The 16,253-nt window shown below is 35.5% G+C and overlaps 1 pseudogene; it reads right to left on the reverse strand.

Annotated features, from left to right (window-relative positions):
* Positions 1-8,272: 8,272 nt before the first annotated feature.
* LOC139178919 (olfactory receptor 4A47-like) lies at positions 8,273-9,186 on the reverse strand (annotated as a pseudogene).
* Positions 9,187-16,253: the final 7,067 nt, after the last annotated feature.

Below are 16,253 nucleotides of genomic sequence, written 5' to 3' on the forward strand. Positions count from 1 at the left end.
GACAGTGAAAACAGGTTTGATAAACTATTGAAGGAAAGGGGAAAGTGGAAGAACAGATGGAAGAGCAATCTAGAGAAGTGGTATGTGGATGGGTCACACAGAATGGACCAAAAGCAAAGGTGTCTGTTTATCATACACAGTTTCTATCAGAGAGAATCCACCCAAGAGAAAACCTTCAAAAATCTGGTTGACAAGATGACCTGTCTTATATATGTGTTGGTCCTTTTATCCACTTCTGTGGTCCTTGTAGGAGAGATGAATGTTCTACATAGGCCCAGTGAGTAATAAGATTTACATTTCACCAATCTAGATCTGGCACTATATCTGTGCTGAATGTCCAAAATTCCATTAGTAAAGTCCATCACTGACCCCTTCATAGGGCACAGTTCTCTAGAGAAATCAGTCAAAATCCTGTAGAAGCTTACTCCTTTGAAACTCCTCAACTTGAAAAGAAGCATCTTGTCATCATATACTTGCAGTAAATATACATCTTTTCTACCTGTAATGCATCAGTTGACTTTGATATTCATGGAATAGGATCTGTGGTCCTTTATCATGGTACTTGACTAATCATCATCTCTAAGGCAATGGCACCCCACTCCAGTATTCTTGCCTGGAAAATTCCATGGATAGAGGAGCCTGGTAGGCTGCAGTCCAGGGGGTCGCTAAGAGTCGAACACGACTGAGTGACTTCACTTTCACTTTTCACTTCCACGCATTGGAGAAGGAAATGGCAACCCACTCCATTGTTCTTGCCTGGAGAATCCCAGGGGCGGGAGAGCCTGGTGGGCTGCCGTCTATGGGGTCGCACAGATCGGACACGACTAAAGCGACTTGGCAGAAGCAACCAGGACACAGATTTTTATGGTAAATAAATAAAGCAAATCACTCACCCCCATAGAATTCACTGATGTGATCATGTTATCCATCACCTAAAAGCATTAGCTGAATAGAATAGTGGTGTTGCCTACTGAAGACTAAGTTCCAGTGCACCTGGGAGACTCTACTGGGAAAGTTTGGAAGGTTGTCGTTTTTTTTTTTTTTGTTTGTTTGTTTTTCTTTTTTTTTATGTTTAGCATATATTATGTGCTCAGTAAACTTTACTTATCATATATGTTATGCCAAGCATATTCATGGGAAAATATGCAATATATGTCTTATTCAGAATAGAAAAACAAGATCTTGAAACGTCATTTTCATCAAGATAAATATGTGGAATCACAACATTCTAAATATATTTTTATGAGAAGCATTAAAATTTGACAAAGGATGCTAAAATTTATAATTAAATGGAAATATCTAGGAACTGCAAAAGTTTCTGAAGAAGATAAATAATTAGGAGACACTAACCTTGCCAGGAATAAATATACCTTAAAAGTCTTTGACCACTGAAATATGTCAGTGCTAGGGGAATACAACACAAAAGGAGGAGAGAGAGGAGGAGGAAAAAAGGAGAAAGATAAAGAGAAACGACACCAAAACTGAACCTTTTGGCTGGTGTGAGACCTGACATACTAAATACATATTTTTCAAATTACTATTGAATTAAATAATAATGGTGTGTGCATGTGTGCTCATTTGCTTCGGTCATGTCTAACACTTTGCAACCCTATAAGCTGTAGCCTGCTAGGCTCCTTTGTTCATGGTATTCTCCAGGCAAGAATACTGAAGTGGGTTGCCATTTCTTTCTCCAATAATGTTGGTGGATGATTTTATCTGTTTAAGGAAAATAGGCTTAGATATTTCCTCATTACAAGCAAGAATAAATTCTAGATGGATTAAAAAATAAAGTATTTTGACAACATATTTTTTTAGAAAATAGGTTAAAATTTAGAAAGTCAGTGAAAGGAAATAAAAATACACAAGTAATCAAAGGGTAAAAGAATATTAAATTATGACATATTTATTTGAAGAACAAGAAATTGTAATAACAAAATGAATCTTTGTAGCCCATGTCAAAAAAGAGTTAATATTTGTAGCAAATATATATAAATATATACCAATTAAATTTTATCAATAAAAATTCTCACCCTGGTAGGTCATAAATTCAAGGGTACTTATAACTGGTAAAGTTTAGGTGTGGACACTACATCCCATACATATTTCAAAAAACAGAAAACACAAACACAAGTAATGTTTCCTCAGTTCACAGAGCTTATTGATCAGTGAACATGGATAATCAACAAAGACTCTGATCTTATCATTTGAAATAAATACACAAATTTGAAAATTAACTGCTGCTTTTACAGAATAACATGAAATGGGTAGTTTAAACAACAAATATTTATTTTTCACAGTTTCAGAGGCCCAGATCCAAGATTAAGCTGCAGCAGACTTCATACCTGATGAAGTCCCCTTCCTGGTTCATAGACAGCCATCTTTTTGCTCTGCCCTCACGTGGCAGAAAGGTCTCATGAGCTCACTGGGGTTGGTCTCTTTTCAACAACTTTAATCTCATGCATGATAGCTTCACCTTCATGATCTACTCATTTCCCACAGGGCCTATTTCTAAATAACCACTACATTTTAGAAAACTGTAAAACACTGGTGAAAGAAATCAAAGAGGACACTAATAGATGGAGAAATATACCATGTTCATGGATTGGAAGAATCAATGTAGTGAAAATGAGTATACTACCCAAAGCAATTTATAGATTCAATGCAATCCCTATCAAGCTACCAACGGTATTCTTCACAGAGCTAGAACAAATAATTTAATAATTTGTATGGAAATACAAAAAACCTCAAATAGCCAAAGCGATCTTGAGAAAGAAGAATGGAACTGGAGGAATCAATCTGCCTGACTTCAGGCTGTACTACAAAGCCACAGTCATCAAGACAGTATGGTACTGACACAAAGACAGAAATATAGATCAATGGAACAAAATAGAAAGCCCAGAGATAAATCCACGCACATATGGACACCTTATCTTTGACAAAGGAGGCAAGAATATACAATGGATTAAAGACAATCTCTTTAACAAGTGGTGCTGGGAAATCTGGTCAACCACTTGTAAAAGAATGAAACTAGAACACTATCTAACACCATACACAAAAATAAATTCAAAATGGATTAAAGATCTAAACATAAGACCAGAAACTATAAAACTCCTAGAGGAGAACATATGCAAAACACTCTCCAACATACATCACAACAGGATCCTCTATGACCCACCTCCCAGAATATCGGAAATAAAAGCAAAAATAAACAAATGGGACCTAATTAAACTTAAAAGCTTCTGCACAACAAAAGAAAGTATAAGCAAGGTGAAAAGACAGCCTTCAGAATGGGAGAAAATAATAGCAAATGAAGCAACTGACAAACAACTAATCTCAAAAATATACAAGCAATTCCTGCAGCTCAATTCCAGAAAAATAAATGACCCAATCAAAAAATGGGCCAAAGAACTAAATAGACATTTCTCCAAAGAAGACATACAGATGGCTAACAAACACATGAAAAGATGCTCAACATCACTCATTATCAGAGAAATGCAAATCAAAACCACAATGAAGTACCATTTCATGCCAGTCAGAATGGCTGAGATCCATACGTCTACAAGCAATAAATGCTGGAGAGGATGCGGAGAAAAGGGAACCCTCTTACACTGTTGGTGGGAATGCAAACTAGTACAGCCACTATGGAGAACAGTGTGGAGATTCCTTAAAAACTAGAAATAGAACTGCTACGACCCAGCAATCCCACTGCTGGGCATACACACTGAGGAAACCAGAAGGGAAAGAGACACATGTACCCCAATGTTCATTACAGCACTGTTTATAATAGCCAGGACATGGAAGCAACCTAGATGTGCATCAGCAGATGAATGTATAAGAGAGCTGTGGTACATATACACAATGGAGTATTACTCAGCCATTAAAAAAGAATACATTTGAATCAGTTCTAATGAGGTGGATGAAACTGGAGCCTATTATACAGAGTGAAGTAAGCCAGAAAGAAAAATACCAATACAGTATACTAACATATATATATGGAATTTAGAAAGATGGTAACAACAACCCTGTATGCAAGACAGCGAAAGAGACACTGATGTATAGAACAGTCTTATGGACTCTGTGGGAGAGGGAGAGGGAGAGGGGGATGATTTGGGAGAATAGCATTAAAACATGTATAATATCATATAGGAAATGAATCGCCAGTCCAGGTTCGATGCAGGATACAGGAAGCTTGGGGCTGGTGCACTGGGATGACCCAGAGAGATGGTATGAGGAGGGATGTGGGAGGGGGGTTCAGGACCGGGAACATGTGTACACCTGTGGCGGATGCATGTTGATGTATGGCAAAACCAATACAATATTGTAAAGTAAAAAATATAAAATAAAATAAAGAGAAAAAAACAAACAAATTATATAAATTGAATATTAAAGAAAAATATAAACAATTGGAGAATACATTTAAATGGCCAACAAATATATGATAGGATGCTGAAACTCACTTGTGAACAGAAAATGTAGGAATTGAAGTAACACTGTGCTTACTACAATATTATCTTGAAGTTGTGAAGACCACTCAAGTTCTAAAGATGCTACATCATCCTCTAATTTTTAAGAGAGTAATAAATACTGCTTAGAGGACATAACAGTTAAACCTATCATGAAACTTAGAAATAACTGCCAATTGAAATATCCACAGATAGATAAACTAAAAATGAATTTATAAGAATATTTGATTTTAGAGAAGGTAAATTTATTCTGAATCTTTATGATATGAAAATATCTAAATGAGTTTTACAGTATTAAATAAATCTCCACATATTTTATTAGTTGCAAAGGATCCCTAAAATAGCTGATTAAGACAACCACATAAACAACATTTTAAATGATCGAATTCTCACATCGCCAGTGAACTCTTGCAAAGTGTAAAGCCTAATTCAGAAACTAGTGCTTAAATACACTTCCTGGGTTACCTGCATGAGATCTTCATTTGATTCATGTTCTGTTCTCTGATGCTTTCTCTCTTGTCCTTCAGCCATTGATTCCATCATGAAGAACAAAGAAAGTATGATAAATGCAGCATCACTGGACATTGATTGTTTCCATTAGGCAAACTTGTTCCATGCTTGTAGGAAATCCAATTCAACTCAGTCATTCAGAAAAATATTACCTTTCAAATTGTTGCAAATTTGAAAATGAATATGAATATTGTATTACATAAGGAACTCTGAATCTTGATTGTGAACAGAAAACCAAAATACTCATTGTTCACAGGATTTATCCTGATAACAAATGAAAATTAAATCAACATTTTGGTTTTAGAGAAAATTCCAAATTGGGCTAGGGCTGATTCATGTCTGATTTGAGGCAGTATACAGAGTGGTTAAAATCAAATGGGCTGAACATTTAAATCCTGGTTACACTAGGAGCATCTTGGACAAGTTACCTGAGTCTGTTTTTGTTTAAAATTTGTAAAATAGAAGTGACGGCCCACAGGACTGTGAAGACTAATAACAAAGTTAGACATAAATTAGGACTTTTAGAAAACATAAACTGTATGGGGGCCATCTTTCCACAGAACAGTTACAGTCTCAGTGTGCAGTATGTGATTAAGGCCTATGACCTTCAGTCTGTTGCACAGAAAACTTTAAAAGTATATATGCCCAGATTGTGACTATGTTGATTGTGACAGTCACTACAGAACTGAATGCATTTGGTAAAAAATTGCAGAAAGTAGATTCAAAGGACAAACAATGCATTGTGAAATTATATAATAATACTCTGTAAAAATGGAAAACAAAAAAGTTCCTGTATTGAAATAACAGACACTCCAAAAATATCATTAAAGATGCTATTTATAATATCAGCAAGAAACCTAAATTTATAAGGAAACATACTAGATCTGTATGAACATTATAAAAAACAAGTAGAAAGACATATCCAGTTTGTGGATAAGAATTCTCAGTTCTCCAAGAAAAGATATAAAATTTTTAAAGCAAATCTCATGGACAATACTAACTAAATTTAGTTTTTCTTAGATTCGCTTATTGAATTTTAATTTTAAAATATAAATATGCAAGAGTAGATGTCACTTTGATAAGGAATAATAATGAAGGAATCCTAGGCCTATCAGGTATCAAAGTGTATTTTAAATTAAATGCAATTACATCATATGATACATGGCACAAGAATAAAGAGATCAATGGATGATGATAGAGGCCTAAATTGGATTCAACTACATGCTATCTTTTGGAATATAAAACTGGAATATCAAAGCCATGGAGAAAAATAATTATGCATGTACAAAAATGGTCATCAAAAAATAGTTAAAATATAATATGTGTATATGTATGGCTTAGTATCTTGGCTATTCAGCTGAAACTATCATAACATTGTTAATTTGTTGTACCCCAATACAAAATAAAAGATTCAAAAGAACCTAAAAAAAAAAAAAAAAAAAAGTAGTGTCCACCAGGGGGCTTCCCAGGTGGTTCAATGTTAAAGAGTCCACCTGCCAATGCAGGAGACACAGAAGATTCAGGTTCAAGTTTGACCTCTGGTCTGGGAAGACCCCCTGGAGTAGGAAATGGCAATCCACTCTAGTATTCTTGTCTGGAAAATTCCATGGACAGAGGATCCTGGCTAGGTACAGTCCATGAGATTGCAAAAAGTCTGAAATGAAAAGTGCTCAGTGAACCACTGAGCACACATTCAATGCCTACTTTACTTCTTACAACAAAATAGATGATTTTAAAAGATATGAAATAACAAAAAGACAAAGAATTAAATGTTGAAAAATAAGGAACAATATTTTAGCATCATCAAAATAGGAAAATTCTAAGCAAGGTGTAAAATCCAAAGGAAATACTGATAGATTTATCTATGTAAATGTAAAAGTATTTCTACATGACCAAATATTCTGCACTGAACAAGTACATCAAAAACAAATCACAATCTGGAAATTCAATAATTCTACATACATGATAAATGGGATAATTTCTATAATATGCAATTAAGTCATAAAAATCAATATGGAAAATATCAGCAATCAAAATATGAAAAATTCACTAATAAGCAATTCATGTAAAAGGAATATAGATCAATTTAAACACCTAAATAGATACCCAAATTCAATTAACTTGAATATTTATAAATAAAGTAGATAAGTGAAACATAATTTCTTTACTCAGATATCAGATACCACAAATATAATTTCTTTACTCAGATATCAGATACCACAAACAAACTCTGATTGTTCAGAATGTATTCAAATGTATTTTTCAGAACTAGGGGAGTGTGGATTTGGTACAAGCTCATGGATAGCATTTTGGCAATAACTATGAACATCAACATTTAAATACATGTACCAAATGAATAAAAAATTCCATTTCTTAGACTGACCTAAAAATTTTCAAAAAGACTTCATTGTAGCATTATACATCATAAAAAATATGGGAAAAACTTTAAGAGGCCTGGATACCTAAATTTCAGTCTTTATAAAAGTTATGCAATATGATGAATCTAGAATGAGTTAGATCTTTATAGGTTAGTATATAAAGATCTTCAGGAGGCTAAGTAAAATTGAAAGTTCTACACAAAGACACACACACACACATATGAAAACATGCTTGCATTTTAAATATTATTTAACAAAGATATTTAAGAAAAAAATACAGTGACAACATCTGAAAGGACTGGAAGGCTGTGGTATGACATATATAAGGGCCTTATTCTGCACTATTCCATTTTGCATGGGTTCAACTTTAATATTACTTATTATATATCATACTTCAAATTTTTATTTTAAAATTAAAATATTACATTAAAATTTCATAACTAAGGCAAACAAAATTGATAAATAGTTTAATATGTATATTATGATATACACAGTATGTATAATATAATAGTGGCCTTCAACATTTTAAATTGAGCAATAAGAAGAACAAAGATTAAAGACAAGACTCTGACTTAAAACAATGATAAGAAAATACAGGTAAACACAGAAACTATTTAAAAAGCAGCTTTACTCTATAAAACATATTATTTATTCATTCCATATTATTTATTGATTCCATACTGTCAATAAATTCCACCATTCTAGAGGCAGTGATGAACCACCCATCATACAGCTTACATTCTAATGGGAAGACTGTCATTGGTAGAATGAACATGCAGTTCATTCTTTAATTATATTTATCTTAATTGCTTGCAATTAAAAGAAAATTTGAATCAGATTTATGAAGATTTTTATATTGTGGAAGATTGGTCCTAATACTAAATTACTACTTTCCTGATGAATAATGCACTTATTTAATACTTAATCTGATTTTGTTTTTCTCCAGAGCTGATTCATAACATTAGTCATCTCAGAATTCCTTAGGATTAATGGTTTTAACATGGGGGTTGTGATTGTATAAAACACAGTCAATGATTTGTCAATATGGAAGGTTGTGGCAGGTCTTACATATATGAAAATACAGGGGACAAAGAAACAGGCAGCCACAGTAATGTGGGAACCACAGGTCTGGAGGGCTTTCTGCCTCTCTTCCTGACTCGTGTTCTTCAGAGAGTGCAGGATGACTCCATAGGAGATGAGTAAGAGTAAGAATACAGTACTGCAGATCAGTCCTCCATTAGCCACAACTAAGATGCCAATGACACAGGTGTCAGTACAGACCAGTTTCAATAAGGGGTACCTATCACACGTAAAGTGATCAATGATATTGGGGCAACAGAATGGGAGCCCAGAAATAGTGCTAATTTGAATAATTGAGTGCAAAAAGTCTCCAACACCGGACACCACCAGAAGCACAACACACACCCTTTGCCTCATGATCACCAAGAAATGCAAGGGCTTACAGAGGGCCACATAGCAGTCATAGGCCATTGTTAACAGAAGGAAGACCTCTGATCAACCAAAAAAGTGCTCTATGAACAGCTGGATCATGCATGATTCAAAAGATATGGTATTTTCCGCAAATAACAAGTCTGAAATTAATCTGGGCACAATAGGAGAGGAATAATCTACATCCATAATTGATAAGAAAGTAAGGAAAAAGTACATCAGAGAATTCAGTGTCCTACTGACCATCATATCAAAACAATGAACAGGTTGCCCACCACAGTCAAAATGTAGAACAGCAAGAATATAACAGAAAAGGACTTTCTGCTCCTTTGGGTTCCTTGTGAGGCCCGGGAGGTAAAATAAGTTACATTGTTCCTTGGTTCCATCTAGTCTGGACAATAGCTGACCTCACATATTAGAAGCAGCTTGCCTAGAAAACAAGGGGGACACATTTAAATTCACCATAAGTTTTCTATTTGTCCATTCAATTAAAAAATGTGCAGACAGAATTGATTTTTGTCCAGTAGTTCATAGAAATATACCCAAGTTGCAAAAGTCACAGTTCCCTTCCCTCAGTGATATCACACAAAATGAAGGATCAGAAAATTCCAGACCAACAAATAGGTGCCATGAGAAGGATATTCACATAATGCTAAATATCACAGAGTAGGAATATATTAATCAGACTAAAATCAGAGAAGGCTTCCCAGAAGAAGCAATGATTTAGCTGAATTTTAAAGAAAAAAGGAAAGTACAGGAAAAAATAGGATGGAAATTCCAGGAAAATGCATATCATTTATAATGTCATAAAAGTGTAGCACTTTAGATCCACTTAGACTAACATACTCCCTGTTAGTAAATCAAACTAAGAATAGAAGGTCACTGCCCTGTATTGTCTCAGAACGGCCTGGAATTTCTTTCTTAGAGTGTCAAGGGAAAGATTCCTCCTTCTCCTGATCAATGAATAGCGAGTCAGTTCAATTTTGTCTATTTTATCTCTACCCTCACTTTAACATAAACAACACCTCCACTTTTAGACATCTATAGTTGGATATCAATTCAGTACATATAACAAAAAATAAAATAAAATTTTCCACAATATAAAAGGTGTTCCCCATATCGTTAAATTGCACCATCTTCAATGTAATTGCTCACCAAAATAAATAAATAAAATACATCTTGTTATTCATTCCTTTTTTTCTATTATATTATTTCCTGATATCTATGGAATACTGGGCTTCCCCAATTGGCTCAACAGTAAAAAATCTATCTTCAATGCAGAACACAGGAGATGCACCTTCAATCCCTGAGCCAGGAAGATCCCCTGAAGGAGAGTATGTCAACCCACTTTAGTATTCTTGCCTGGAGAATCTTACAAACAGAAGAGCCTGGCAGGCTATAGTCCATAGGGTTGCAAAGAGTCAAACATGACTGAAATGATTGAGTATGCATACAAGTGTATGGAATACTGTTGTCTCTACTTTCAAAATGTATAACATATTTTTGATCATTTTCTTCCTGGTCCAGGGAAGTAGCTTCCTGCCAAGTCTCTCAACTTTCTTTTGGACACCAGAAATTTATTCTCCAGAAACAGCTCAAATTATACTCTTTAAATCTTGTTCTGATTACCACTGAACAGCTCAAAACACTTATTCCAACCATGCTATCATAATTTAATACATAACAATTAATATTTATAGTAACAAGTACTGTAATCACCTTCACCTTTTTCCAGTTGAAGATGCTATAGCAAAGAATAGCTTGTAATTTTCTAAGGGCCCAAATTTTTAAGTAATAGTAATATAATTGGAACCTAAATTTGATGTGTTTCAAAATGATTTAATTTATTGCTAAGTAAAGTCCGCAATTGTGAATCATAATTCCCACCATTTAATATTAGTCTTACATTGGGGGAAACATGTTCACAATCAGAAGGAAAGTTTTAAAATCACTTATAAATACCTGATTTTGTTTTGCTTTAATCCAATATGATGATGGAGGCCTAAAGGTTGCAATATTATCTGAAGGTATGTTTGATTTAATTTAGCTGTCTCTTCATTTCTTCCATGGATTCTTCTGTTTATTTAGAACAATGTGATCTGCACTATAGATTGTTTAAAAGAAATCCCACAGTGTACATTTAGCAGTAATTAACATGAATCTTATATTTATATAAGGAGAACAAGATATTTTCCAGGAAAATTTGTCTCTGGTAATTTCTTTTTAACTTCAAAATAGAAAAATACTATTGAATTGTTTACCCCTTCTCACTTTGTCATATCAGTACAGCCAGACTAGTTGACTTTGGATTTTGAGAAAAATTCTGTTTTTTCCTTGCCATTTTTTTAATGCAATGCTTTCAGCCTGACAAAGGATCTCCTGAAACTTATATCAGCTCTTAAAAGAAATAATCTATTTTTTTCAACAGAGGCAAAGAGGACTTTTATGATTTCAAACCCTATTTATCACTGAGTCTTAGAAATGGAGTGTGTCCAAGGTTGACTTTTGCTTAATTAAATTCACTAAGACTTTCCACTAAATTGTGCAAGTGGTGACCCCCTGAACTGTAGCCTGCCAGGCTCCTCTGTCCATGGGATTCTCCAGGCAAGAATACTGGAGTGGGTTGCCATTCACTTCTCCAGGGGATCCTCTTGACCCAGGGACTGAAACCAGGTCTCCTGCATTGCAAGTGAATTCTTTACTGTCTGAGCCACTAGGGAGTCCCCCCATGTGGTCACACAGATTCAAATGAGGTTAGCTATAGATCTGAGTCTGTGGTGGAACACAAACTTGTATAGTGTTGGATACAGACCTGTGCACATTTGGATACAGATATATACTTGTGGCTTTGAGGACTAAACTGTAAAACATGCCAGCAAAAAACACCGAACACCCTCTGAGAAGCTCATACAGAATGTGAATCAAATGAAAATAAGAGAATCTTCTTTGAAGACAAAAAGTGAGGTTTATGTACACTCTACAGAGACAATGACAAATTTTTATTGAGTCATCAATCAATTCTTCACAATGCACATCTTTTCCTAGATTGGAAAACAAAATATTAAAGCATGCCATCTTCTTCAAAGTAAATACTTAAAAGACATTCTAAAAGTACTTTCATTGTTTCTAGGAACAGAGAATGCAAATACAATTAATTCCCCTGATTTCATGGAGCATAGAACAATGAACATAGACAATTAACAAAGTTTCTTAAATCATGACTTGAAAAATACTATAAAAATTTTATAATTAACTAAATTTCTGCTTGCTGTGTTTGGGCTGCTATTAAAGAATTCTAAGGATAGTTAGGTGGCTTAAAAATTAAGGATTTGTTTTTCAGTTATATTCAGAAATTCAAGACAGAGTAGTCCACAGATTCCATTTATGATGAGGGTCTGTTTTATAGTTGATGGTCTTCACATGGCAGAAGCATCAACTGACTATAGCATTTCATTCATAAGGTCATTAATCCCATCCTTGAGGGCTCTACCTTCCAAATAACAACACATTATAAAGGGTTAACTTAGAAATTTGGAAGGAGATTCAAACTTTCATTTTATAAAAACAACCAAAAGTTGAAAAGTTAATAAATTTTGATAAATGCAAATGTTTGATGTTATTTGGTAAGTAGTATTGTGCTTGACTTCCCTGGTGGCTCAGAGGTTAAAGCGTCTGCCCACAAGCGGGAGACCTGGATTCGATCCCTGGGTTGGGAAGATACCCTTGAGAAGGAAATGGCAACGCACTCAAGTATTCTTGCCTGGAGAATCCCATGGACGGAGGAGCGTGGTGGGCTACAGTCCATGGAGTCGCAAAGAGTCGGACAGGACTGAGCGACTTCACTTTCACTTTCATTGTGCTTGAGAAGACTTAAAGATGATGGCAGAAAATGAAGAGGAACTAAACCACCTCTTGATAAAGGTGAAAGAGGAGAATGAGAAAGTGGGCTTAAAACTCAACATTCAAAATACTAAGATCAGGGCATCCAGTCCCATCACTTCAAGGCAAATAGATGAGGTAACAATAGAAACAGGGATACTTTATTTACTTGGGCTCCAAAATCACTGTGGTCTGTGACTGCAGCCCTAAAATTAAAAGATGCTTGCTCCTTGGAAGGAAAGCTATGACATACATAGACAGCATATTAAAGAGCAGAAGCATCACTTTGCTGACAAACTCATTACAGTGAAAGCTATGTTTTTTCCAGTACTTACATATGGATGTGACAGTTAGACCATAAAGAAGGCTGAAAACTGAAGAATTTATGCTTTCAAATTGTGGTGCTGGAGAAGACTTTTGAGAGTGGAATCAAGATTGCCTGGAGAAATATCAATAACCTCAGATATTCAGATGACACTACCCTTATGACAGAAAGCAAAGAGGAACTAAAGAGCCTCTTGCTGCTGCTGCTGCTGCCACTAAGTCACTTCAGTCGCGTCCGATTCTCTACAACCCCATAGACGGCAGCCCACCAGACTCCCCTGTCCCTGGGATTCTCCAGGCAAGAACACTGGAGGGGTTTCCATTTCCTTCTCCAATGCATGAAAGTGAAAAGTGAAAGTGAAATCGCTCAATGAAAGTGAAAGATGTGAGTGAAAAAGTTGGCTTAAAACTTAACATTCAGAAACCTAACATCATGGCTTCTGGTCCCATCAATTCATGGCAAACAGTTGAGGAAACAATGGAAACAATCAGACTTTTTTTGATGGGGTCTGAAGATGGTGACTGCAACCATGAAATTAAAAGACGCTTATTCCTTGGAAGAAAAGTTACGACCAACCTAGACAGCATATTAAAAAGCAGAGATATTACTTTGTCAACAAAGTTCCATCTAGTCAAAGCTATGGTTTTTCCAGTAGTCATGTATGGATGTGAGAGTTTGACTATAAAGAAAGCTAAGCACTGACGAACTGATGTTTTTGAACTGTGGTGTTAGAGAAGACTCTTTAGAGTCCCTTGGACCGCAAGGAGATCCAAATAGTCCATCCTAAAGGAAAGTAATCCTGAATATTTATTGGAAGTATTGATGCTGAAACTGAAGCACCAATACTTTGGCCACCTGATGCAAAGAGCCAACTCTTTGGAAAAGACCCTGATGTTGGGAAAGACTGAGGCCAGGAGAAGAAGGGGGTGCCAGAAGATGAGATATTTGGTTGGCATCACTGATTCAACAGACATGAGGTTGAGCAAACTCTGGGAGATAGTGAAGGACAGAGAAGTTCAGAGTTCTGCAGCCCATGGGGTTGCAAAGAGTCAGACACAATTTTGCACCTGAACAACAAGAAATCTTGAAGTATTAAATAGAGATGAAATTTCCTCATGCAGTGTGATTTACTAGTAAAAAACATCCTTTGTCACATACACTTATGCCTCTCATGAATTTGACTAAATAAGGGAAGCAAGATAATGTTTCTTCAATCACATGTTTCCAAACACATTAAGGGCAGATAATACTTAGTTTCAAGCCTAATTCAGACACAGAGACAGAGAGAGGATTTTATGAATGATATCTTTGCCCAATAAAACAATATATTCTGGCCTCTTTATTACTTAATAATCTGTATTTCACCAATAAGAGAGATCAGAATGGCATACATGCAGTATCTTTTTTTTTTTTTTTTAACAAGGATAATGCTCAAGTTCTGTAGTACATATGTGAAATGCATGGATTATGGATTACACTAAATTTACTCATGAAAGACAGAGACTGGTCTCTATAGAAGGCTATGAAACACTGTAAATGAACAAGAGTAAGGGGATACTGAAAAATAGCAGAGGTCCAATCTGATGTTCTAAACTACCTGGAAGAGGAAGTGATTATCTTTATGAAAATATAACACTAACAAAGCTGGAAAACTTGAGATAATATGACTTCCCATTTGGGAAAATAAGTACAATTTAGTTATTTTATGCATGTCTACCTTGTTCACACAATTTATTTTCACATAGTATCTTTATGATTAATACTGTAACTCTGAAAAACCACTATTCTTCTACATTAATATGCTAAGCAATATGAACAAAATAATGTGATAAAATATCTGATAGATACAAAAATAAGCTAAACTTCAAACATTAATATTGGCTGTCCCTGTTTAAAGAGGAGTGAATCAATTTTCTACTTCTTATTTCATATTTCCTTTGTCTGAAATCTATAATGAGTCATATTAACTCTGAAAAAATGAATTATTTAAGATAGAAACATGAAAAACCCTGCATTATCATAGGATAAGTCATTACATAGACCATACATACATAGTCTAACAGAGATAATTTCACATTTAAAAGTGCCTGGAGGCAGCATGGGAGTTGCCACCCATGACAAAGGTCATGCGGAGAGGCCTGATATGCAAAGGCGAGTCAGAACTCAAGAGGCACCCCCTGGACCTGCCTGAGCATCTACCCCAAAACCAGAATCTGTCTGTTTTACTATTTTACGACTTTCACCAACTCCTCTGACATTAACGGGGGGCTATCCCCAACCACCTTTCTCTGAAGGAAATCAACTTAGAGCTCTAGCTAATTAGCCTCTTGGGCATAATAGGAGTGTTTCAATCCAAACCCCTCAGATGGCTCTCTAACTTGCCTGACAGGTTTACCCGGACTCCTACAGCTACCCATAGGATTGTTTACAGTCTCCCAACCCTGAGAGGCAGGGGAAGCTTAAGATATTCAAATAGTATAGAGCTTCTCGGGAGTTAGAAATTGTTAGAATAGAACTAGTAGAAGATTTCATTGTTGAGCCAATGCTTGCTGCAAAGTTTCCACATCCCCTGTATTGTATCCTTGAAAGTGTATTAATTAATATAGTTGGTACATAGAAAAAATAAGTGGTGGCCTTGGTGCTAACAACTTTAGACCCTTAAGCTAATAAATTCTTTCCTTTGTTGAAAGCCCACTGCACCTATGCCCTATAGGAATGCAACTTTATCTAACACCTTTGGAGGATGGCACCAAACTTTTAAATAATTACTCTTATAGAAAATAAGTCTTATGGTTGACAAACCTTTATCAGAGTCATAAAATGTTAACAGGCCTTCTGGCCAGAAGATGATGTAAATCACCTAAACCATTTGTATACGATAAGTTTGCAGAAAAGAAAGCCTGGTCTTGATAAGGATCAAAGACTGCTGACTTTGCATGATTTCCCACCCCCTATTATCCTCTATGCACAACTTAAGGTATATAAGCTCCCTTTGAAAATAAAACTAGGGGCCTTTCTCAAAGCTTGGTCTCCTCGTATCATTCTTTCTTGTTTCCTTTTCCTCCTTTTCTCTTCTGATCTTCCTTCAGGCCAAAATAATTGGAGTGCGGAGGTTCTCTGAGACCACTTACTTGCCTGTGCTTATAAGACCCACTCGAGAAGGTGCCCAAGGTGGGGCAACTTCAGCGATTCAAGAGAGCACCTGCGGCCTCCGTGGTCAGAGCAAATCTGGTGTCACGGGTTATATTG

Source organism: Bos indicus, chromosome 23 (assembly GCF_029378745.1).
Source record: "Bos indicus isolate NIAB-ARS_2022 breed Sahiwal x Tharparkar chromosome 23, NIAB-ARS_B.indTharparkar_mat_pri_1.0, whole genome shotgun sequence".
NCBI classification, from domain to species: Eukaryota; Metazoa; Chordata; class Mammalia; order Artiodactyla; family Bovidae; genus Bos; species Bos indicus.